Raw genomic sequence first — 24,613 nt, 5'->3', positions numbered from 1 at the left:
CACATTATAAGTTTGGTGTCAATTGCATATGCATCTAGCATTTTTCGAAAATATCATGCATTCATAGTGTTCTTCATGATCTTCAAGTTGTTCTTGGTAAGTCTTCTTGTTTGATCTTGATGATTTTTTGTTTTGTGTCTTTTCATGTTTATCATATGCATTCTTGAATTCTTAGTGTCTCAGCATTAAAGAATTCTAAGTTTGGTGTCCTGCATGTTTTCTTTGCATTAAAAATTTTTCAAAAATGTGTTCTTGATGTTCATCATAATCTTCATAGTGTTCTTGGTGTTCATCTTGACATTCATAGCATTCTTGCATGCATCACATGTTTTGATCTAAAAATTTCATGCATTGCATCTTTTTAGTGTTTTTCTCTCTTGCATCATAAAAATTCAAAAATCAAAAAATTATCCTTCCTTTTTTCTCTCATCAAATTGGAAAATTTGGGTTGACTTTTTCAAAAATTTTTAAAATCAAGTTGTTTCTTATGAGTCAAATCAAATTTTCAATTTGAAAATCTTATCTTTTTCAAAATCTTTTTCAAAAATCAAATCTTTTTCAAAATTATTAGTTATTTTTGAAAATTCCAAAAATATTTTTCAAAAATCTTTATCTTATTTTTATCACAAATTTTCGAAAATAACATAATCAATTAATGTTTTGATTCAAAAATTTGAAGTTTGTTACTTGCTTGTTAAGAAAGATTCAAACTTTAAGTTCTAGAATCATATCTTGTGATTTCTTATGAATCAAGTCATTAATTGTGATTTTAAAAATCAAATCTTTTTCAAAACTAATTTTATCATATCTTTTCAAAAATATCTTCTTATCTTATCTTTTTCAAAAATATCTTTTCAAAATATCTTTCCTAACCTCCTAACTTCTTATCTTTTCAAAATTTGTTTCAACTAACTAACTAACTTTTTGTTGTTTCTTAACTTTTTCAAAAACTACCTAACTAACTCTCTCTCTTCAATTTTCGAAAATATCTCTCCCCTTTTTTCAAAATTTCTTTTTAATTTATTAATTATTTTAATTTTTAAAACTTAATTTTCGAAAATTACTAACAATTTTTCAAAAACCATTTTCAAAAATCACTAACTCCTTTTCAAAAATAATTTTCGAAAATTCCCTCCTTCTCTCTCATCCTATTCTATTTATTCATTCATTAACTAACATCTCTTCCTCACATCATCACCAAATTCGAACCCCCTCTTCTATCTGTGTTCGAATTTCTTCCTCTTTTCTTCTACTCACATAAGGGAACCTCTATACTGTGGTAAAGAGAATCTCTATTATTATTATTATCATTTTTCTGTCCATTCTTCCTTGTCATATGAGCAGGAGCAAGGATAAGAACATTCTTGTGGAAGCAGATCCAGAACCTGAAAGGACTCTGAAGAGAAAATTAAGAGAAGCTAAAATACAACAATCCAGAGATAACCTTTCATAAATTTTCGAACAGGCAGAGGAGATGGCAGCCGAAAATAATGATAATGTAAGGAAGATGCTTGGTGACTTTACTGCACCTAATTCCAATTTACATGGAAGAAGCATCTCCATTCCTGCCATTGGAGCAAACAACTTTGAGCTGAAACCTCAGTTAGTTTCTCTAATGCAGCAGAACTGCAAGTTTCATGGACTTCCATCTGAAGATCCTTTTCAGTTCTTAACTGAATTCTTGCAGATATATGATACTGTTAAGACTAATGGAATAGATCCTGAAGTCTACAGGCTCATGCTTTTCCCTTTTGCTGTAAGAGACAGAGCTAGATTATGGTTGGATTCTCAACCTAAAGACAGCCTGAACTCTTGGGATAAGCTGGTCACGGCTTTCTTAGCCAAGTACTTTCCTCCTCAAAAGTTGAGCAAGCTTAGAGCTGATGTTCAAACCTTCAGACAGAAAGAAGGTGAATCTCTCTATGAAGCTTGGGAAAGATACAAACAGTTGACCAAAAAGTGTCCTTCTGACATGCTTTCAGAATGGACCATCCTGGATATATTCTATGATGGTTTATCTGAGCTATCAAAGATGTCACTGGACACTTCTGCAGGTGGATCCATTCACCTAAAGAAAACGCCTGCAGAAGCTCAAGAACTCATTAACATGGTTGCTAATAACCAGTTCATGTACACTTCTGAAAGGAATCCTGTGAATAATGGGACGCCTATGAAGAAGGGAGTTCTTGAAGTTGATACTCTGAATGCCATATTGGCTCAGAATAAAATATTGACTCAGCAAGTCAATATGATCTCTCAGAGTCTGCATGGAATGCAAGCTGAATCCAACAGTACTCAAGAGGCTTCTTATGAAGAAGAAGCTTATGATCCTGAGAACCCTGCAATAGCAGAGGTGAATTACTTAGGTGAACCTTATGGAAACACCTATAACTCAACATGGAGAAATCATCCAAATTTCTCATGGAAGGATCAAAAGCCTCAACAAGGCTTTAATAATGGTGAAAGAAACAGGTTTAGCAATAGCAAACCTTTTCCATCATCAACTCAGCAACAGACAGAGAACTCTGAACAAAATACTTCTAATTTAGCAAATCTAGTCTCTGATCTATCTAAGGCCACTGTAAGTTTCATGAATGAAACAAGGTCTTCCATTAGAAATCTGGAAGCACAAGTGGGCCAGCTGAGTAAAAGGATCACTGAAATCCCTCCTAGTACTCTCCCAAGCAATACAAAAGAGAACCCAAAAGGAGAGTGCAAGGCCATTGACATAAGCGCCATGGCCTAACCTACAAGGGGAGTGGAGGACGTGAATCCCAAGGAGGAAGACCTCCTGGGACGTCCAGTGATCAATAAGGAGCTTCCCTCTGAGGAACCAAAGGACTCTGAGGCTCATCTAGAGACCATAGAGATTCCATTGAACCTCCTTATGCCCTTCATGAGCTCTGATGAGTATTCCTCTTCTGAAGAGAATGAGGATGTTACTGAAGAGCAAACTGCCAAGTTTCTTGGTGCAATCATGAAGCTAAATGCCAAACTATTTGGCATTGATGCTTGGGAAGTTGAACCTCCCTTGTTCATCAATGAACTAAGTGATCTGGATCAACTGACATTGCCTCAGAAGAGACAGGATCCTGGAAAGTTCATAATCCCTTGTACCATAGGCACCATGATCTTTAAGGCTCTGTGTGACCTTGGTTCAGGGATAAACCTCATGCCCCTCTCTGTAATAGAGAAACTGGGAATCTATGGGGTGCAAGCTGCTAAAATCTCAATAGAGATGGCAGACAGCTCAAGAAAATAGGCTTATGGACGAGTAGAGGACGTGTTAGTAAAGGTTGAAGGCCTTTACATCCCTGCTGATTTCATAGTCCTGGATACTGGAAAGGAAGAGGATGAATCCATCATCTTAGGAAGACCTTTCCTGGCCACAGCAAGAGCTGTGATTGATGTTGACAGAGGTGAAATAGTCCTTCAATGGAATGAGAACTCCCTTGTATTCAAAACTCAAGGATCTCCCTCTGCAACCATGGAGAGGAAGCTTGAAAAGCTTCTCTCAAAGCAGAGTCAACCAGAGCCCCCACAGTCAAACTCTAAGTTTGGTGTTGGGAGGCCACAACCAAACTCTAAGTTTGGTGTTGAACTCCCATATCCAAACTCTAAGTTTGGTGTTGAACTCCCATATCCAAACTCTAAGTTTGGTGTTGGAGAGTCTCAACAAAGCTCTGCACATCTGTGAGGCTCCATGAGAGCCTACTGTCAAGCTATTGACATTAAAGAAGCGCTTGTTGGGAGGCAACCCAATGTTTATCTAATTCTTAATTTTATTGTTTTTCATGTTTTCTTAGGTTCATGATCATGTGGAGTCACAAAATAAATAGAAAAATTGAAAACGGAATCAAAAACAGCAGAAGAAAAATCACACCCTGGAGGAGCATCTGTCTGGCGTTCAAACGCCAGAACAGAGCATAGTTCTGGCGCTGAACGCCCATAATGGGAGCATCCTGGCGCTGAACGCCCAGAACAAGCATGGTTCTGGCGTTCAACGCCAGAAATGGCACACAGATGGGCGTTGAACGCCCAAAATGGCCACCAACCTGGCGCTGAACGCCCAGAGTTGGATACAAAGGCATTTTTACATGCCTAATGGGTGCAGGGATGTAAATCCTTGAACACCTCAGAATCTGTGGACCCCACAGGATCCACTCAGGATCTGTGGACCCCACAGGATCCCCACCTACCTCCACTCACTTCTTCTCACCACTCTCTTTCACACAACCCCATAAACACTCTTCCCTAAAAACCCCTCACCAATCACCTCAACCTCTCTTCCCCATTAAACCTTCACCACTCACATCCACCCACTCTTCCCAATAAACCTACCTCATAAACTCCACCTACCTTCAAAATTCAAAACCAATTTCCCACCCAAACCCACCCATAGGGCCGAAACCTTCCCCCCCTTCCCTTCCCTATATAAAGCCCTCCACTCTTCTTCAAATTCACCCAACACAACCCCTCTATACCCTTCTTGGCCGAACAATATCACCATCTCCCTCTCCTCCATTTCTTCTTCTTCTTCATCTTCTATCCTTTTGTTTATTGCTCGAGGGCGAGCAATATTCTAAGTTTGGTGTGGTAAAAGCATAGCTTTTTTGTTTTTCCATTACCATTGATGGCACCAAAGACCAGAGAATCCTCTAGAAGAGGGAAAGGGAAGATAAAAACTTCCACATCCGAGTCATGGGAGATGGAAAGGTTCATCTCCAAAGCCCATCAAGACCACTTCTATGATGTTGTGGCAAAGAAGAAGGTGATCCCTGAGGTCCCTTTTAAACTCAAAAGAAATAAGTATCCGGAGATCCGACATGAAATTCAAAGAAGAGGTTGGGAAGTTCTAACAAACCCCATCCAACAAGTCGGCATCCTAATGGTTCAAGAGTTCTATGCCAATGCATGGATCACCAAGAACCATGATCAAAGTAAGAACCCGGATCCAAAGAACTATGTTACAATGGTTCGGGGGAAATACTTGGATTTTAGTCCGGAAAATGTGAGGTTGGCGTTCAACTTGCCATACATGGAAGAGAACGCACGCCCCTACACAAGGAGAGTCAACTTTGATCAAAGGTTGGACCAAGTCCTTATGGACATATGTGTAGAAGGAGCTCAATGGAAGATTGACTCCAAAGGCAAGCCGGTTCAACTAAGAAGATTGGACCTCAAGCCTATAGCTAGAGGATGGTTGGAGTTTATCCGATGCTCAGTCATTCCCACTAGCAACCGGTCCGAAGTTACTATAGACCGGGCCATCATGATCCATAGCATCATGATTGGAGAAGAGGTGGAAGTTCATGAGATTATACCTCAAGAACTCTACAAGGTGGCTGACAAGTCCTCCACTATGGCAAGGTTAGCCTTCCCTCACCTCATTTGCCACCTATGCAATTCAGCTGGGATTGACATAGAGGGAGATATCCTCATCAAAGAGGAAAAGCCCATCACTAAGAAAAAGATGGAGCAAGCAAGAGAGCCCAATCATGGAGCTCAAGAGGCGCAAGAAGCTCATCACCATGAGATTCCGGAAATGCCTCAAATGCACTTTCCTCCACATAACTATTGGGAGCACATCAACACCTCCCTAGAAGAATTGAGTTCCAATATGGGACAACTAAGGGTGGAACATCAAGAGCACTCCATCATGCTTCATGAAATAAGAGAAGATCAAAAAGCAATGAGGGAGGAGCAACAAAGACAAGGAAGAGACATAGAAGAGCTCAAGGACATCATTGGTTCCTCAAGAAGGAAACGCCACCATCACTAAGGTGGATTCATTCCTTGTTCTTCTTTCTTCTGTTTTTCGTTTTCTATGTTATGTGCTTATCTATGTTTGTGCCTTCATTACATGATCATTAGTAGTTAGTAACTATGTCTTAAAGATATGAATGTCCTATGAATCCATCACCTCTCTTAAATGAAAAATGTTTTAATTCAAAAGAACAAGGAGTACATGAGTTTCGAATTTATCCTTGAACTTAGCTTAATTATATTGATGTGGTGACAATGCTTCTTGTTTTCTGAATGTATGCTTGAACAGTGCATATGTCTTTTGAAGTTGTTGTTTAAGAATGTTAAATATGTTGGCTCTTGAAAGAATGATGACTAGGAGACATGTTATTTGATAATCTGAAAAATCATAAAAATGATTCTTGAAGCAAGAAAAAGCAGCAAAGAACAAAGCTTGCAGAAAAAAAAAAAATTTAGGCGAAAAAAATTATAGAAAAAAAAAAGGGAAAAATCAAGCAGAAAAAGCCAATAACCCTTAAAACCAAAAGGCATGGGCAAATAAAAAGGATCCCAAGGCTTTGAGCATCAGTGGATAGGAGGGCCTAAAGGAATAAAATCCTGGTCTAAGCGGCTAAACCAAGCTGTCCCTAACCATGTGCTTGTGGCGTGTAGGTGTCAAGTGAAAACTTGAGACTGAGCGGTTAAAGTCAAGGTCCAAAGCAAAATAAGAGTGTGCTTAAGAACCCTGGACACCTCTAATTGGGGACTTTAGCAAAGCTGAGTCACAATCTGAAAAGGTTCACCCAATTGTGTCTGTGGCATTTATGTATCCGGTGGTAATACTGGAAAACAAAGTGCTTAGGGCCACGGCCAAGACTCATAAAGAAGCTGTGTTCAAGAATCATCATACTGAACTAGGAGAGTCAATAACACTATTCAAAAGCTGAAGTTCCTATAGATGCCAATCATTCTAAACTTCAATGGATAAAGTGAGATGCCAAAACTATTCAAGAGGCAAAAAGCTATAAGTCCCGCTCATATGATTGAAACTATGTTTCATTGATAGTTTGGAATTTATAGTATATTCTCTTCTTTTTATCCTATTTGATTTTCAGTTGCTTGGGGACAAGCAACAATTTAAGTTTGGTGTTGTGATGAGCGGATAATTTATACGCTTTTTGACATTGTTTTTAGTATATTTTTAGTAGGATCTAGTTACTTTTAGGGATGTTTTCATTAGTTTTTATGTTAAATTCACATTTCTGGACTTTACTATGAGTTTGTGTGTTTTTCTGTGATTTCAGGTAATTTCTGGCTGAAATTGAGGGACTTGAGCAGAAATCAGATTCAGAGGTTGAAAAAGAACTGCTGATGCTGTTGGATTCTGACCTCCCTGCACTCAAAATGGATTTTCCGGAGCTACAGAACTCGAAATGGCGCGCTTCCAATTGCGTTGGAAAGTAGACATCCAGGGCTTTCCAGCAATATATAATAGTTCATACTTTGGCCAAGAATTGACGACGTAAACTGGCGTTCAACGCCAGCCTTCTGCCCAAATCTGGCGTCCAACGCCAGAAAAGGATCCAAAACCAGAGTTGAACGCCCAAACTGGCACAGAAACTGGCGTTCAACTCCAAAAATGGCCTCTGCACGTGCTACACTCAAGCTCAGCCCAAACACACACCAAGTGGGCCCCGGAAGTGGATTTATGCATCAATTACTTACTCATGTAAACCCTAGTGGCTAGTTTATTATAAATAGGACCTCTTACTATTGTATTAGGCATCTTTGGATTGTATTTTGATCCTGTGATCTCGTTTAGGGGGCTGGCCATCTCGGCCATGCCTGGACCTTCACTTATGTATTTTCAACGGTAGAGTTTCTACACTCCATAGATTAAGGTGTGGAGCTCTGCTGTTCCTCAAAGATTAATGCAAAGTACTACTGTTTTCTATTCAATTCTTCTTATTTCGCTTCTAAGATATCCATTCGCACCCAAGAACGTGATGAAGGAGATGATTATGTGTGACGCTCATCATCCTTCTCCCTTATGAACGCGTGCCTGACAAACACTTCTGTTCTACATGAATTAAGCTAGAATGAATATCTCTTAGATCTCCTAACCAGAATCTTCGTGGCGTACGCTAGAATGATGGCGGCATTCAAGAGAATCCGGAAGGTCTAAACCTTGTTTGTGGTATTCTGAGTAGGATTCAATGATTGAATGACTGTGACGAGCTTCAAACTCGCGATTGTTGGGCGTTAGTGACAGACGCAAAAGGAGGGTGAATCCTATTCCAGCATGATCGAGAACCGACAGATGAATAGCCGTGCCGTGACAGGGTGCGTGAGCATATGATTCACTGAGAGGAGGGGATGTAGCCACTGACAACGGTGATGCCCTTGCATACAGCCAGCCATGGAAAGGAGTAAGACTGATTGGATGAAGATAGCAGGAAAGCAGAGGTTCAGAGGAACGAAAAGCATCTCCATTCGCTTATCTGAAATTCCTGCCAATGAATCTACATAAGTATCTCTATCCCTTTTATTGTTTATTTTAATCTAATAAAGTATCATGTTTAAATCCACCTGACTGAGATTTGCAAGGTGACCATAGCTTGCTTCATACCAACAATCTCCGTGGGATTCGACCCTTACTCACGTAAGGTATTACTTGGACGACCCAGTGCACTTGCTGGTTAGTTGAACGGAGTTGTGTCCACACATAGAGCCACAATGAGGATTCAATACAATTATGTATTGTTACTCTCACACAAGTACAAAGAACATGGAACACAATTTCGTGCACCACTCACCAAGGGCATGAGAGGTTGTGCATCTTCTTCTTTGATCTCCATGTCAAGCCCAATCGGAGAGGATTCAATTGTACATAGGAATTCCTCAATGATTAAATCCATCTCTTGGTCAACCTCTTCAAAGTTTTCCACCATGATATGCCTTGGAGGTTGTACACCCTCCTCAACATCAATATCAAGCTTCTTTGAAGAGGGCTCTATGACTTCACATTCCCATGGACTTCCAACATCTCCTAGGTCTTCAACCACTTCTTCTGGCTCAATTGTCTTAACTTCCTCCCCTTGTGACAATTCTTGCTTCAACTCTTCTTCTTCACCTTGAAGCTCTAAACTCACTCCCTCACTATGCTCCTTGGTTTCTTCTCCACATTCGTCGATGGGAGTGCCTTGGTCGCTTAGGCTTAGTCGGGAGGAGGCCATGTTGCTAACGGCTTCCACTAGGATAGCCATCTTGGCTCTTAGCTCTTTAAACTTCTTTTCATCCTCCTCTTGTCGCCTTAAGATATGAGATTCAAGATCTCTCAATTCATGTGTGGGGGCTTCATCGGGAGGTGATGGTGGAAGAGAAGGTTCATTGTTTGGGAGGAAGGTTTCATTATTGGAAGTTGGTTCACCTTGGTAAGGGTGTGGAGGTGTATATTGAGGTGGTTCTTGAGAGTAGTTGTGTTGGAATTGTGGTGGTTCTATGTATGGTTCATATGGTTCATAAGGTGGTTGATATGGTGGATAAGGATTAGGGTCATATGAAGGTGTTTGGTGAAAAGGGGCTTGTGAGTAAGGTGGTTCAAAGTCATGTTGAGGGGGTGGTTCATAGGCATGTGGTGGTGGTTGTTGACAATCACAATAAGGGTCACCACATCCATTAGATTGATATGCATTAGGATGAGAGTTATACCCATAAGAATCCGGAGGTTATTGTTACCAAGAAGGTTGATCAATCCTTTGAGACTCTTCCCATCTTTGATTATTCCATCCTTGATGCATATCCTCATTGTAGTTCCCATTTCCTACAACATAATTTGAGACAAACTCATAGCCAAAGTGGTGAGAATTCATAGTAGCAAATAAAAGCAAAAGCTAATAAAAATAAGTAACAAAGTCCTAAAGCTATCAAAAACTAACAAATAAGCAAAAGGCAAACATATTCACAATATTCACAATAGCCAACAATATAACACCATTGCAACTCCCCGGCAACGGCGCCATTTTGATGAACGAGTTTTGCTCGATGGTTTAGAATTTCTCTTCTAGAAATAAGAACTTCGTTGTAAGCATAGTTCTAAACCAACAAACAATTCCCACATCAAAAATTTGAGTTGTCACAAGTACAAACCCCAACGAAAATTAACCGGAGTATTTAGACTCCAGGTCGTCTCACAAGGAGTTGCAATGAAGTGGTCAATTATTGGCTACGGGGATCAAGGGGTTTTGTTGATAAGAGGACAAGAAAATAAATGTGCAAGAAAAGTAAAGAGAGAAATTAAAGAAAGCAAGTAATAAAGAGAGACATTCATGGCAAGAATTGAGATCATAGGCTTTCTATCCTAGTCATGCAATGATTAATTCATCTTATTTAGTCAACTCCAACAAATAGGGAGAAAGTCAAACAAGATTAATCAATCATGTTACAATATATAAACAAGAATTTATCTCATTACGTCAACTCCAACAAATAGGGAGAAAGTCTAATGAGACTAGCTAATCTCAATCCAAAAGTCCTAACCAACTTACTAATTAAACTAGCAAAAGATTAGCATCAATCGAAACAATATTCCATAAGTCCTAATCAACTCACTAATTAAATTAGCAAAAGATTAGCGTCAATGGACACAATATTAGCTAACAACTCTAGATCACCAACATAAGTTGGGTTTTCATGACTCAAGATTGCCTAATTACTCTTTCCAAGCCAAGAATGCTCAAAATCTACTCTAACATCCTTCCAAGCATTCTATCAAACACTTGGAAGGCATAAAAGGAAAGCATAGTAAATGTGCAAGAATAATAAAATCTACCAACTACCAATAGCAAGAAAAGTAAAATCAATAACTCAAATCAACAATAAAAATAACATCAAACATAAAATTGCATTAAAGGAAAATTAAGATCCAACAAGGTTCATGAACATAAAAGCAACAAAATAAAAGAAATGGACAAGTAAAAACTAGAAGAGTAGAGATGTAACAACAAGAAATTAAAAGGAGAAACTAAATCAAAACAAGAATTAAAAGTTGGATTTAAGAAAATTAAACCTAAACTACCCTAAATTCTAGAGAGAAGAGAGAGCTTCTCTCTCTAGAATTCTACCCTAAAAACATGATGAAAAACTAAAATTCTGACTACTTTCTCTCATTCCCCCTTCAATCCTTGGGTTCAATAGCATCAGAAATGGGTTGTATTGGGCCCAAAATGAGCTGCAAAATCGCTGGGGGCGATTTCATTAAAGTGGGCCACGGACAGCATCGGCACGCGCGCGCAAAGTGCACATGCGCGCCCCTGAACACGAAGCAACGAATGGCAAAATTTATATCATTTCTAAGCCTCGGATGTTAGCTTTCCAACGCAACTGGAACCGCCTCATTTGGACCTCTGTAGCTCAAGTTATGGTCATTTAAGTGCCAGGAAGTCAGGCTTGACAGCTTTACGGTTTCCTCATTTCTTTATGAGTTCTCCCACTTGAATGCTTTTCTCCTCACTTCTTCCATCCAATACTTGCCTTATGAACCTGAAATCACTCAACAAACATATCAAGGCATCGAATGGAATTAAAGTGAGTTAAATTTAGCTATTTTAGGGCCTAAAAAGCATGTTTTTACATTTACGCACAAATCAAGGGAGAATTACAAAACCATGCTATTTCATTGAACAAATGTGAGAAAAGGTGATAAAATCCCCCAAAATAAGCATAAGATAAATCACAAAATCGGGGTTTATCACCGTGCTAATTTCTAAGTGTGGGGAGGTCGTTCGACCGATCTCCATGGGTAACAATCTCTTTCTTTCAATACCCATGGATTTATCTTTTGCTTAGTAGTTAGTACATTGTTAGTACATTGCATGTGTAGTTAGTTTTGCTTGTAAATACTCCTTGCATGATAGTTAGTTTCTATAGAGTTGCTTGGTCAAAACAATAACTTCTTTCCCAAGAAACTATGTTTTGGGTACCCTACCAAATTTTGAAATTTTCTGCAGTAAACTTGCTTTAAGAATGTATTTTGGAACATAGTGATTGAGCTAAGAACACAAGCATGTAAGTTTTGAGCCTATTGCATGGTTACATCTTCTAACCATTATTTTCCATTCTTGTGTGCATATCTTTCTCTCTATGATTGTGATCCTTGCTTTGTCTGATTCTATATGTCCATTACTTTGTGTATGAACGCATTTACATGATTGAGGCCATCATTTTAATAGTCACTTTTTCCAAATGGCCTTAACCCTTTTGAGCCCATGATAAACCCTTTTTGTTCTTAAATAGAGCACATCAACAACCCTAAGCAAAAAACCATGAATGCCCCCAAATTTGGATCCTTGATTAGCTTAGGTAAGTTAGGATGTGTATCATTCAATTAGGAGGGTATACTTGGGAAATTTGGGTAGATATATAGGTGTATAATTGTAGTGTAATTGAAATTCTAGGATTTGGGAACATACTCATGTATTGAATGATTGAACTATATGCATTGAAACTTTTGTACACAAGGCCCCAAGAAAAGGGGATAATAAAAAAAACTAACAAACAAAGCAATAAAAGGGGACAAAGAAACCCCAAGACAAAGTAATGAAGAAAATAATGCATATGGGTGTGAATTGAAAAGAATGCATGAGTATGCAAAAAAAGTGAAACTCAAAGGTAGCTAGGTAATGTATTGTAGTTGTATAGGTTGTTCTATGTGTCTAGAGGGATCCTAGGTTAATCAAGGACTCAAATTTTAGGCTCACTTGGCCATATACATCCTTACCTTCACCCTAGCCCCGTTACAACCCATGAATAAGACCTCATGATACTTGTAAGCATACATTAAGTAATTGTTGATTGTTAGATGAAAGACAAATCTTGGAAAGCATGATTAGGAGAAGATTGAGTAACGAACCCTATACACTTGAGCGAATAAAGCGGATACACTTCCGGTGAGGGTTCAATGCTCAATTCTTTGTTTTCGGCTTTCTGATGGGATGCAGAAGCTGGTGAATTAAAAATTTATTAAAATGGTTATGTTGCAAGTATAGTTCTTAACTCACCGAAAATCTGCCTATCAATTTAGAAATATGTCACAGAGAGTTTAAATTAAAATTACTGGGAGTTTTAAGTCCCAGGTAGTCTCCCAACGAGTTGCAGAAAAGTGTGCTATTTTATTAATCAGATGTTCCGAGAAGTTGAGCTAAGTAAATTGGAATTTAAATTGAGGAATTTTAATTAATATAAATAAAAGCCTTGACTGGGAATTGATTAGTTAGAATCTCTATCATTGATGGAGTGATTTTTAAGATTGATTTATAATTAATGGTTACTCTGTTTGGTTATCCTTTACTAGGTAAGGGAAAGTCAAACAAGTTGGAATGCCAGATCTGTTCACGAGTTACAACCCACTTAATTCAAAGGGATTGGCGTTGGTGACAGGATAGCAATCCAACATTTAACCCAACTACAAATTTTTCCTTCAATCCTTCCAACTCAAGAGTTCCTTTTAATCAACTCCCCATCAAGTAATGAAACTACTCACGCATTGTAACTAAAGAATCCATGGCACATGAAAGGGAATTAAAAGAAGACATGATTATTGGAATTGAAATTGAATTAAAAAGAAATAATCCTTGCATCAATTAATCATAAAAGTATCTGAATGACAAAATTGAACATAACAAAGAACATGGAAGAATAAAACCAAGTTAAGAGAACAAACTAGAATAATGAAGTCTTGATGAGGAAATAACTCTTCTCAATGTTCCAATGCTAAGACCAATTGAAAATCCAAATTCTAAAAACTAGAGAGAAAAACCTAAGAGAGTGAAAAACTAGATCTAAAACTACTGAATGAATGTCTGTGTTGTTTCTGCATATTCTCTGACTCTAGTCTGCTGTTCCGGGCCAAAAACTGGGCCAAAATAAGGTCCAAAATCGCCCCCATCGAATTCTGCAGATTATGCAGATCGCGCATGTCACGCGATCGCGTCATCCATGCGGACGCGTCGCTTGCGCTTTTTCCTCTCCACGCGTTCACATCGTCCATGCTACCGCATCGCTTGCGCTTTCCAAACCGCGCGGCCGCGCAAGCCATGCGACCGCGTCACTGCGATTTGTGCCCCTTCGCGCGGTCATGTGAGCCATGCGACCGCGTCACTTCTCGCTGGTTATCTCCTCAAATTCTTGTGTTCCTTCCATTTTTGCTAGCTTCCTCTCCAATCTCCATCTCATTCATGCCCTATAAAGCCTGAAACACTTGACACACAGATCACGGCATCGAATGGAATAAAGGAGAATTAAAATTAAATAATTAAATTCTCTAGGAAGCAATTTTCAAACATGTACTGAATTTAGGAAGGAAATCTAAATGCATGCTAAATTGATGAATAAGTGGGTAAGGATCATGACAAAACCACACAATTAAACACAATATAAACTATAAAATAGTTCTTTATCAACCTCCCCACACTTAAACATTAGCATGACCTCATGCTAAATTGAAGGAGACAAGGAAATAAGTATGAACATGTAGAAACTCATGAAATGCAATGCAATCCTACATATATAAATAAATGCAACTATATGATTATTGTCCACTTGATCAAAAGTAAATAAGCCCTTCAAAACAATTACAAATCAAATTCCACTAATTATATCATTATACAATAAAACCGACAAAAGTGCAAGAAGATAGCTTATGAAAGCAGGAAACATGAAAATTTAAGCATTGAACCCTCACTGATAATGTATGTACGCTCTAATCTCTAGTGTATAGGGTAATCACTCTATTCTTCTCTAGTCATGTTTTCTAACTTTTGTTTTTCTCCTAACCAATCAACAACAGTTAATATACCAATGCAAACATCATGAGGTCTTTTCAGGGTTGTAATGGGGCCAAGGTGCAGGTAAGGGTATACATATGGCTAAGTGAGCTTTATAAATTGAATCTTTAATTAACCTAAGCTCTCACCTAATATACATATATTCTATATACTTTTAAATTCATGCTTAGCTACCCATAATTCCTTTTTTCAACCCATACTCATGTTTCAACTTTGTATTTTAATTCTATCATATGTGCATTGATCTTTGAATTCTGAATTTAATATTGGGGTAATTTTGTCCCCTTATTTATTTGTTTATCCTTTTTTTTTGAATTGAAATAAATAAATCTTATCAATGCACATAGATTTTTTATTCTTATAGTTTCACATGAATAGGTATCCAAATTCCCTTTAAATTTTCATGACACATTCCCTTAACAACTTTGGTTCCCACAATTTCCCATACTTAACTAGCACACACAATTCTATCTTAAGCTAACTAAAGATTCAATTTGGGATATGCAATTATTTTTCAACTTAAGGTTAGTAATGTGGTAAAATATAGAACAAATGGGGTTTTAAAGGCTCAAAGTAGTTAACAAGGGTAATTGAAAAGGGTAGGCTTAATTTGGATGAGTGAGTTTAAACAAATAATGGCCTCAATCATGTGCAAGCATGTAGATATAATAAATATTGGACATATAAGATAAAACAAAATATAGATTACAATTATAGAGAAGTAAACACACAAGAATGAAATAATTATGGTTAAATAATGTAACCATTCATAAAGGCTCAAATCTTCCACAGGTTGTGTGTTCTTTAACTCAAATATCATGTTCCAAATACAGCTCAAGCAAATTTATCATAAAAATTTTGAAAAATTAGTGAAATTTTATTCTAAAGATAGATTTTTAAAAGAAACTTATTGTCTTTTCAATCAAGTAGAACATGCATGCAACTATCCTAACCTATGCAATTTATTCTATTCTATAAAGAAAAGAAAAATCTAACTAAAATATCTTAATTATTGGTGCCAGAGAAGAGAATTTACCTCCGGAAGTCAGGTACTGACCGACCTCCCTACACTTAAGGCTCTGCACCGTCCTCGGTGCCATCTGTCAGGAACAGGGGTGGGCTGGTGGCAGTATCTCCACAGTCGGGACCATCATGGCTCCATGTGCTAGTAAAGGAAGTGGAGTCCGGGGTGTCTGAGTCTCTGAAGCGTCCCTTGAGTAGCTCCTTGAGGTGTTTGAATCGGCGCTCGTTACGGCGCTCTCTCATCTTTGCTTTCTGTTCTTGCCGATCCAACCGTTCGATTATCTGCTGGAGTAATTTCTCAATTGTAGATGCTTGTGGTGTTGAAGAAGGATTATCTTCAATTGGAGCAGTAGGAAGGCTTGTAGTGGCTGCTGAGAGTCTGAGGTATTTCCCGTTAGGGACATATTGATCATCCCGTGGAAGCATGGCTTTGGTGTCCCTAGCTCTGTAGGAGACTCCGGCTGCTGAGACAAGATCTGAGACCAAGGCAGGGAAAGGTAAGTTGTCCGCAATTTGTACGTGTTCTATAGCATTCCAGATATGTCTTGAGAGATTCAGAGGTTGGTCTGTAAGGATGCACCATAGTAGAACAGCCATGTCTGCAGTGAAGGAGGACTCATGAGTGCTCGGAAAGACGTAATGGGACATGATCTGTGCCCATACGTGAGCCTCCAAGGTAAGTGCGGAAGCCAAGATTCCCTTAGGGCGGTACGGTGGTATCCGTAGATCCAACGGCTTCCAGGTAATGCGATGACTCCGAGAATGGAGTCCCAGTCAAATTGGTATCTCTAGCGCTGAAGGGTGGCTTCGTGAAAAGCGTCCATTCCTGCTGGAAAAGGAGGAAGACTCAGAGCTTGCTGGATGGCCTCTTCTGTGATGGGGACTTGCTTCTGCCGGACATAAACGGACTGCAGGGTCGGCATGTAGAAGTTGGAGTAGAACTCAACTACCCAAGAAAGATTGACCTGCCTTGGCTGTTTTCGTAGGAAACCCCATTGTCTTCGCTCAATTTGCGGCTCAACAAAGGTGGCAATATTGGACGGGAGGATAAGAAGGTATTCATTGTTATATTTCCTTTCTGCCAGGATAGGGAACATCTGCTCACAGTAGCGATTGGAAAATCGCGCAGCGTCCTTTGCTGGAAAGGCTTTCTCCTTTTCGTCAACCTTTATTATTCTCTTGACTCATTTTGTTGAGGGCTTGACTGCGGTTGAAGAAGGCTCTGCCATTAATGTTCTTTTAGTTCCTCTTCTTGCTAGTGATTTGGAAGTAGCTTTCTCTTTTCCTTTCTTGGTGGCCATCCTGAAAGAAGGGAAAAGAAAGAAAATTAAATTTAAAGAGAGATACAGCAAGGAAGGAAACAGAAAAGAGGGTGAATGATGCACAGTAAAATGTAGATGACATTAACACATGCTCTCGAGTACATATGAAAAGCCATCAATGGGGAATAGCTAGTGCATAAAAAGACAAGTGAATGCAAGATGTTTATTAGCATGCTGGCAAAGGGCATGAGTAGTATAGACCAAGCATTACTTTGTAACAAACCATCACATTTGTATTGACAATTGAATTCAATTAATAAAATAATAAGGGAAAGTTGTGAAAAACAAGCATTGAATAGTATAGTAACATAGAAAAGTGCATAATGCCACATGGGCTTTTTCACAAACACATGGTATGCATGTTAAACAAGATATAAAAAGTATGAAATTGAACATGCAAGCAATCCCTTAAAAATAATAATAATTATCAAATAAATTGTAACAAGTCACAAGCATATAATGAGGGATAATGACTCAAAAAATTTCTAACACCATGTAAAAAGGGAAAAGAAGAATAAAGAAAATAGGAATAATTAAAAGAAGAAGAAAAGAAAAAGAAAATACATGTAGAACAATAAAAAAATGATAGAAAAAGAAAGAAGGAAGAAGAAGGTAAAACCTTGTTAATGGAGGAGAGAGAGAGAGAGAGAGAAAGAGTGAGAGGTGAGATAGAAAGGGGAATGGAGAAGGAAGAAAGAAGGAGGGAAAAGAAAAATTAGGATTTGGAGGAAAGAAAGATAAGATAATTTGGCAATTTAGGTTGAGCTGTGCGGCGCATGCGACGCGGCCGCGTGGGGCACGCGTTCGCGCGGGTGCGCATCAGGTAAGAAGACGCGATCGCATCAGTCACGCGGTCGTGTGACCTGTGTTGCGCTGCTGGCACGAGTGCATCCTCGCTCCAGCACAACTCTCTGTTCAATTTATTTTAATAGCCAAAATTGGGTGTCGCGATCGCGTGGGTCACGCGATCGCATGAGTGTGCGTTATAAAATGGGTGACGCGGCCGCGTCAGCGACGCGGTCACATGACAAGGATTGTGCTTCCAGCACCAATCTAGCATCAATCTCGCACAGAATGTGACTGTGCACCCTTTGACGTCGAAAACTCAGGGCACGCGGCCGCGTGGGGCATGCGGTCGCGTGGGAGGCCATGATTTCCATGCGACGCGGTCGTGTGGGGTAATTTGTGCCATTGGCACGACTCCAGTGCTCCTCCTGCGTAACTTTCTGTTCATTTTTATTTTTCTTTACTCCCCCTGCCATGCGGACGCGTCGCTGGTACGATCGCGTCGCGCGGCGAAAATTTTTTTTTTAAAAGAAATATAAGGACATGTAGGTGTAAAAGCATGAAAGTATTAATGAAGAGAAGAGTTATTGAAGAAAAGAACGATCATACCGCGGTGGGTTGTCTCCCACCAAGCACTTTGCTTTAACGTCCGTAAGTTGGACGCTCCACTAGCTCAATCTGCTGCTATGTGGGGATCTTCCAAGTGGAGGATCTCAAGCTCCTTGCTTTTCTGCACCTTTTCACCATGGTACAGCTTCAGATGGTGTCCATTAACCTTAATAAGTTCAGAGCTTGAAGGATGGCTTAGGTGGTAAACTCCATACGGTTCAGCCTTCTCTACTCTGTATGGACCTTCCCATTTTGATCTTAACTTACCGGGCATTAGCCTTAGTCGAGATTTGTAAAGGAGGACGAAATCTCCAGGTTGAAATTCTTTCTTCTTGATGTTTTGATCATGCACAGCTTTCATCCTTTCCTTGCAAATTCTGGAATTCTCATAAGCTTCTAGGCGAATGTTCTCCAATTCCTGCAGTTGCAACTTCCTTTCAGCTCTGGCCTTCTCAATTTCCATGCTGCACTCTTTAACTGCCCAGAAGGCCTTGTGTTCGATTTCAACTGGAAGATAGCAAGCTTTTCCATAAACTAAGCGAAAGGGACTCATCCCAATGGGTGTCTTGTATGCTGTTCTATATGCCCACAGTGCATCTTATAGTCTGGTGCTCCAGTCTTTTCTATGAGGCTTCACTTTCTTCTGCAAAATACGCTTAATTTCTCTGTTTGACACCTCGGCTTGCCCATTAGTTTGGGGATGGTAAGCTGTTGCAACTTTATAGATTATCCCATGCTTCTTCATCAATCCTGTTAGTCTCCTGTTACAAAAATGGGTGCCTTGATCGCTCACGATCGCTCGTGGTGATCCAAAGCGGCATATAATATGGTTTCTCACAAAGGAAACAACAGTGTTAGCATCATCAGTGCGGGTAGGAATTGGTTCCACCCATTTGGAAACATAATCCACAGCTAACAATATATAAAAATATCCACTAGAATTTGGAAATGGACCCATGAAGTCAATGCCCCAAACATCAAAAATTTCACAGAAAAGCATATATTGTTGAGGCATCTCATCCCTCTTGGATATGTTACCAAATTTCTGGCATGGGTGACAAGATTTAAAAAACTCAGCAGCATCTCTAAAAAGAGTAGGCCACCAGAATCCACAGTCTAAGATCTTTCTAGCTGTTCGTTGAGGGCCAAAATGTCCTCCACTCTCAGATGAGTGACAGGCCTCTAAAATGGACTGGAATTATGATTGAGGCACACAACGTCTAATTATCTGGTCAGCGCCACATCTCCATAAATATGGGTCAACCCATATATAATATTTAGGCTCACTTTTCAGCTTGTCTCTTTGATGTTTAGAAAAATGTGGAGGAAATGTGCGGCTAACTAAATAATTAGCAACAGGTGCATACCAAGGGACTACCTCAGATACTGCTTGCAGGTTGTCAAAAGGAAAATTATCATCTATAGGAGTAGAATCATCCTTAATATGTTCAAGGTGACTCAAGTGGTCTGCTACTAAATTTTGATTACCACTCCTATCCTTTATTTCTAAATCAAATTCTTGTAACAGCAGTATCCAACGTATAAGTCTTGGTTTGGATTCCTTTTTAGCTAATAGATACTTTAGAACTGCATGGTCTGAATACATTACTACTCTAGTACCAAGTAAATAAGCCTGGAATTTATCCAGAGCGAAAACAATAGCAAGTAGCTCTTTCTCAGTAGTAGTATAATTGGACTGGGCAGTGTCTAAAGTCTTAGACGCATAGGCAATAACAAAAGGATCCTTACCTTCATGCTGAGCTAGCGCTGCTCCTACTGCATGGTTGGAAGCATCGCACATGATTTCAAACGGCTGGCTCCAGTCGGGTCCTCTCACAATTGGGGCTTGAGTTAGAGCAGTCTTCAACTTATCAAATGCTTGTTTGCAATCGTCACTGAACTCAAACTCAATGTCCTTCTGCAGTAATCTGGATAAGGGAAGTGCCACCTTACTAAAGTCCTTAATAAATCTCCTGTAGAAACCTGCATGGCCAAGGAACGAACGAACTTCCCTCACAGAAGAGGGGTAAGGTAAACTAGAAATAACATTCACCTTTGCTGGGTCTACAGAAATGCCATTATTAGATACCACATGTCCTAATACAATCCCTTATTTTACCATAAAGTGGCATTTTTCGAAATTCAATACAAGGTTTGTATTAACACATCTATCTAATACTCTAGATAACCCATCTAAGCAAAGGCTAAAAGAATCACCATAAACGCTAAAATTGTCCATAAAAACTTCCATACAGTCCTCAATAAGATCAGAAAAAAGGCTCATCATGCACCTTTGAAAAGTAGCTGGTGCATTGCACAAGCCAAAGGGCATTCTCTTATAAGCATAGGTCCCAAAAGGACATGTAAAAGTAGTCTTTTCCTGATCCTCAGGAGCTATATGAATCTGGAAATAACCTGTGTAACCATCTAGAAAGCAGTAATGTGATTTACCTGACAGGCGATCCAGCATTTGATCAATGAATGGAAGTGGGTAGTGATCCTTACGGGTAGCTTGGTTGAGACGCCTGTAATCAATGCAGACTCTCCAAGCATTCTGAACTCTAGTTGCTATGAGCTCTCCATGCTCATTCTTCACGGTAGTGACTCTGGACTTCTTGGGCACCACTTGTACTGGGCTTACCCATTCACTGTCTGAAATGGGATATATGATACCGGCCTCCAATAGTCTGGTCACCTCCTTCTTGACAACTTCCAAGATGGTGGGATTCAATCTTCTCTAGGGTTGAGGGACAGGTCTTGCTCCCTCTTCCAAAAATATTCTGTGCTCACATACTTGAGGGTTGATTCCCACTATGTCTGCCAAACTCCACCCAATTGCCTTCTTATGCTTCTTTAGCACATCAAGTAACTGCTCTTCTTGTTGAGAAGTCAGTTCCCTTGCAATAATAACCGGAAGCTTCTGCTCATCCTCGAGATAAGCATATTTGAGATGCGGAGGGAGAGGTTTCAATTCTAACTTTTGATCATGGGCAGGCTCTGGATTATCTGGGGCTTGTGAAAATGGCAAAGTGTCCTCATTGTCAGTTAAGAGGGTCCCCACACTTGGACCTTGTCCAGTGTGCCTTTCTTCAAACTCTTCTTTTTAAACTTCAGCCACACTTTCGTCTATGACATCACACTGGAAGATAGAACGATCTTCTGGGGGGTTGTCAATGACTCCATTCAGATTGAAGATTACTATGCGGCCATCTATTTCAAAGGAGTATGTTCCGGAAGAAGCATCCAATTTGAATTTTGATGTTTTCAGGAATGGTCTTCCAAGTAGGATTGATGACGGCTTATCTGAATCATTATGGGGCATCTCCAAGATATAAAAATCAGTGGAAAATGTGAGCCCTTTAATGTTTACTAAACATCTTCAGCAACTCCAGCCACTGTAATAATGCTTTTATCTGCTAACACAAAACGAGCTGCCGACCTTTTTAAGGGAGGAAGCCTTAAAACATCATATATAGACAAAGGCATTATACTGACACATGCTCCTAAACCACACATGCAATCGTAAATTACTACATCACCAATAGTACAACTAACTATGCAAGGACCTGGATCACTACATTTTTCAGGTAATCCTCCCATTAAAGCAGATATAGAACTACCTAAAGGAATAGTTTCTAATTCATTAATTTTGTCTTTATGGATACATAAGTCTTTTAGAAACTTTGCATATTTAGGTACCTGCTGAATAACATCAAAAAGAGGGACAGTTACCTCAACCTTTTTGAATATTTCTACCATTTTAGGATCAGGTTCCAGCTGCTTCCTGGGCTTCCTTGCAAGTTGTGGAAATGGAATGGGAGTAGTGTTTTCTGTGGTGCCTGCGCCTTTTTGTGCTTCTTCCTGTGGTTGAGCTATCTCTTCTTCAGCTATGTCCTGTATATCCTCTTCCTCTTCAACATCTTCGACTTCTACCACCTCTTCAGCTGAGGCGTATAGTGGTGAGCTTGGTTCCTCCTGATTCCTCTCCTGTAGTGTAGTTCCAGACCTCAGGGTGATGGCATTAATGCCTCCCTTTGGATTCGGTAATGGTTGAGAGGGGATTCCAGTGGTGCTTGAAGGTTGGTTACTGGAATTTTTTGCTGAACCAAGCTGTGTCATAAAAGCTTGCAGAGTAGAGGCGAGACCATTCAGACTGGCGTTAATACTGTTCACAATGGTACTTTCCATGGCCAGTTGTCTTTTCTCAAAAGCTTGTAATAAATCTTCATTAGAAGATACCGAAGAATGAGTAAATTGAGAGGTTTGCTGCTGATTGTTCGGTGGTCCTTGGTTTTGCCTCACGTGAGGTGCTCGGTAAGGTTGATTTTGCTGCCTGTTGTTGTTATTATTCCACCTCTGATTTCCCTGATTATCTCTGCCTCCCCTGTTATTGTTGTCCCTCCAATTCTGGTTTGAATTGTCTTGCCATCCATGGTTATTATTTCCACTTTGATTGTACTCTTGGTTGGGGCGGTCATAGAAGTTGTGAGTGGATGCCACCATGTTGTCTTCTTGTTGGAGCTGCGGGCATTCATCAGTGTAATGGCTGTAATCAGCACAAATTCCGCAAATTCTTTGTGGGACTAGTTGTTGGTTTTGTTGCAGTTGAGTTTGCTGAGCTTGTTGATTCAACTGCATTTGCTTCAGTAGGTTGGTCATCTCACAGATGCTTTGATTTAGAGTAGCAGTCTCTATGCCAGAAGATACTTCTGCAACGGATTTTGAACGGCCTTACTTCTGTCTGTGGTTCTGAGTTGATTCAGCTAAATGACTAATCAATTGCCAAGCTTCATCAGTGGTCTTGTACTTCTTCATAGACCCATTGCTGGCACTTTCCAATGTGGTCTTATCTTGGGGCCTCATACCTTGTGTGATATAGCTGAGTAGCACGATCTTGTCAATCATGTGGTGGGGGCATGCTTCCAGAAGATTATTGAAGCGCTCCCAGTATTCAAAGAGGGTCTCATTGTCATCCTGAACAATCGTAGAGATATCCTTCCTCAGTTTATCAGTAACTTCAGATGGGAAGAATTTCTCCAGAAACTCCTTTCTGAGTGTATCCCAGTTGGATACATTTGCTATAGGTTGAGTGTAGTACCATTATCTTGCTTTTCCCTCAAGAAAGAACGGAAAAGCTTTCAGCAGAATTGAAGTTTCATCAGTGCCATCACGCCTGACAGTAGAACAGGCTGCCTGGAAATCTCTCAAGTGCTTGATAGGCTCCTGAGCAGGTAGGCCATGAAACTTGGGCATCAAATTTAGCAGTGCGGTCTTTATTTTAAAATCCATAGCTACCGCTGGATGATGCGCTTGAAACGGTTGCATTGTAAAATCAGGAGCTCCTTCCTCCTGAATGGTAACTCTTCTAGCTGCCATGTTTTCTGCACGTAAAACAACCAAATCAGTAGAACGGGGGCTGATTTCTTCCTCAGATTCACTTTCAAATCCGCCCTCAGAGCGGGCTAACCTACGCTGTTCTCGCCTTATTCGTGAAATTGTTCTTTCAATTTCAGGATCGAATATTAGCAAGCACGGATCAGGAAGTGAACGTGTCATTTGGCGAAAGAAACATGCAGCTCATAGTAGCAAAATTAAATAAAATGCAAATAAATAAATTCTAATTAATAAAATTAGCACTCTATTGCAACTCCCCGGCAACGGTGCCAAAAATTGATGGCATGCAGAAGCTGGTGAATTAAAAATTTATTAAAATGGTTACGTTGCAAGTATAGTTCTTAACTCACCGAAAATCTACCTATCAATTTAGAAATATGTCACAGAGAGTTTAAATTAAAATTACTGGGAGTTTTAAGTCCCAGGTCGTCTCCCAACGAGTTGCAGAAAAGTATGCTGTTTTATTAATCAGATGTTCTGAGAAGTTAAGCTAAGTAAATTGGAATTTAAATTGAGAAATTTTAATTAATATAAATAAAAGCCTTGACTGGGAATTGATTAGTTAGAATCTCTATCATTGATGGAGTGATTTTTAAGATTGATTTATAATTAATGGTTACTCTGTTTGGTTATCCTTTACTAGGTAAGGGAAAGTCAAACAAGTTGAAATTCCAGATCTGTTCACGAGTTACAACCCACTTAATTCAAAGGGATTGGCGTTGGTGACAGGATAGCAATCCAACATTTAACCCAACTACAAATTTTTCCTTCAATCCTTCCAACTCAAGAGTTCCTTTTAATCAACTCCCCATCAAGTAATGAAACTACTCACGCATTGTAACTAAAGAATCCATGGCACATGAAAGGGAATTAAAAGAAGACATGATTATT

At 39.5% G+C, this 24,613-nt stretch overlaps 2 non-coding genes across 2 annotated transcripts; one reads left to right on the top strand and one right to left on the bottom strand.

The window, feature by feature from the left end:
* Positions 1 to 1,870: 1,870 nt before the first annotated feature.
* LOC112788241 (small nucleolar RNA R71) lies at positions 1,871 to 1,978 on the bottom strand. The gene has a single exon (XR_003195614.1). It is a non-coding gene; the product is annotated as a small nucleolar RNA R71 (small nucleolar RNA).
* A 21,249-nt stretch (positions 1,979 to 23,227) lies between these two features.
* On the top strand, positions 23,228 to 23,335 carry LOC112787102 (small nucleolar RNA R71). Its single transcript, XR_003194534.1, has one exon. It is a non-coding gene; the product is annotated as a small nucleolar RNA R71 (small nucleolar RNA).
* The last annotated feature ends 1,278 nt before the right edge of the window (positions 23,336 to 24,613 follow it).

The sequence above is a fragment of the Arachis hypogaea genome, chromosome 20 (assembly GCF_003086295.3).
Source record: "Arachis hypogaea cultivar Tifrunner chromosome 20, arahy.Tifrunner.gnm2.J5K5, whole genome shotgun sequence".
Classification (NCBI taxonomy): Eukaryota; Viridiplantae; Streptophyta; class Magnoliopsida; order Fabales; family Fabaceae; genus Arachis; species Arachis hypogaea.
The sequence above is the reverse complement of the archived record's forward strand: the minus strand, read 5'-3'. Positions and strand labels throughout refer to the sequence as shown.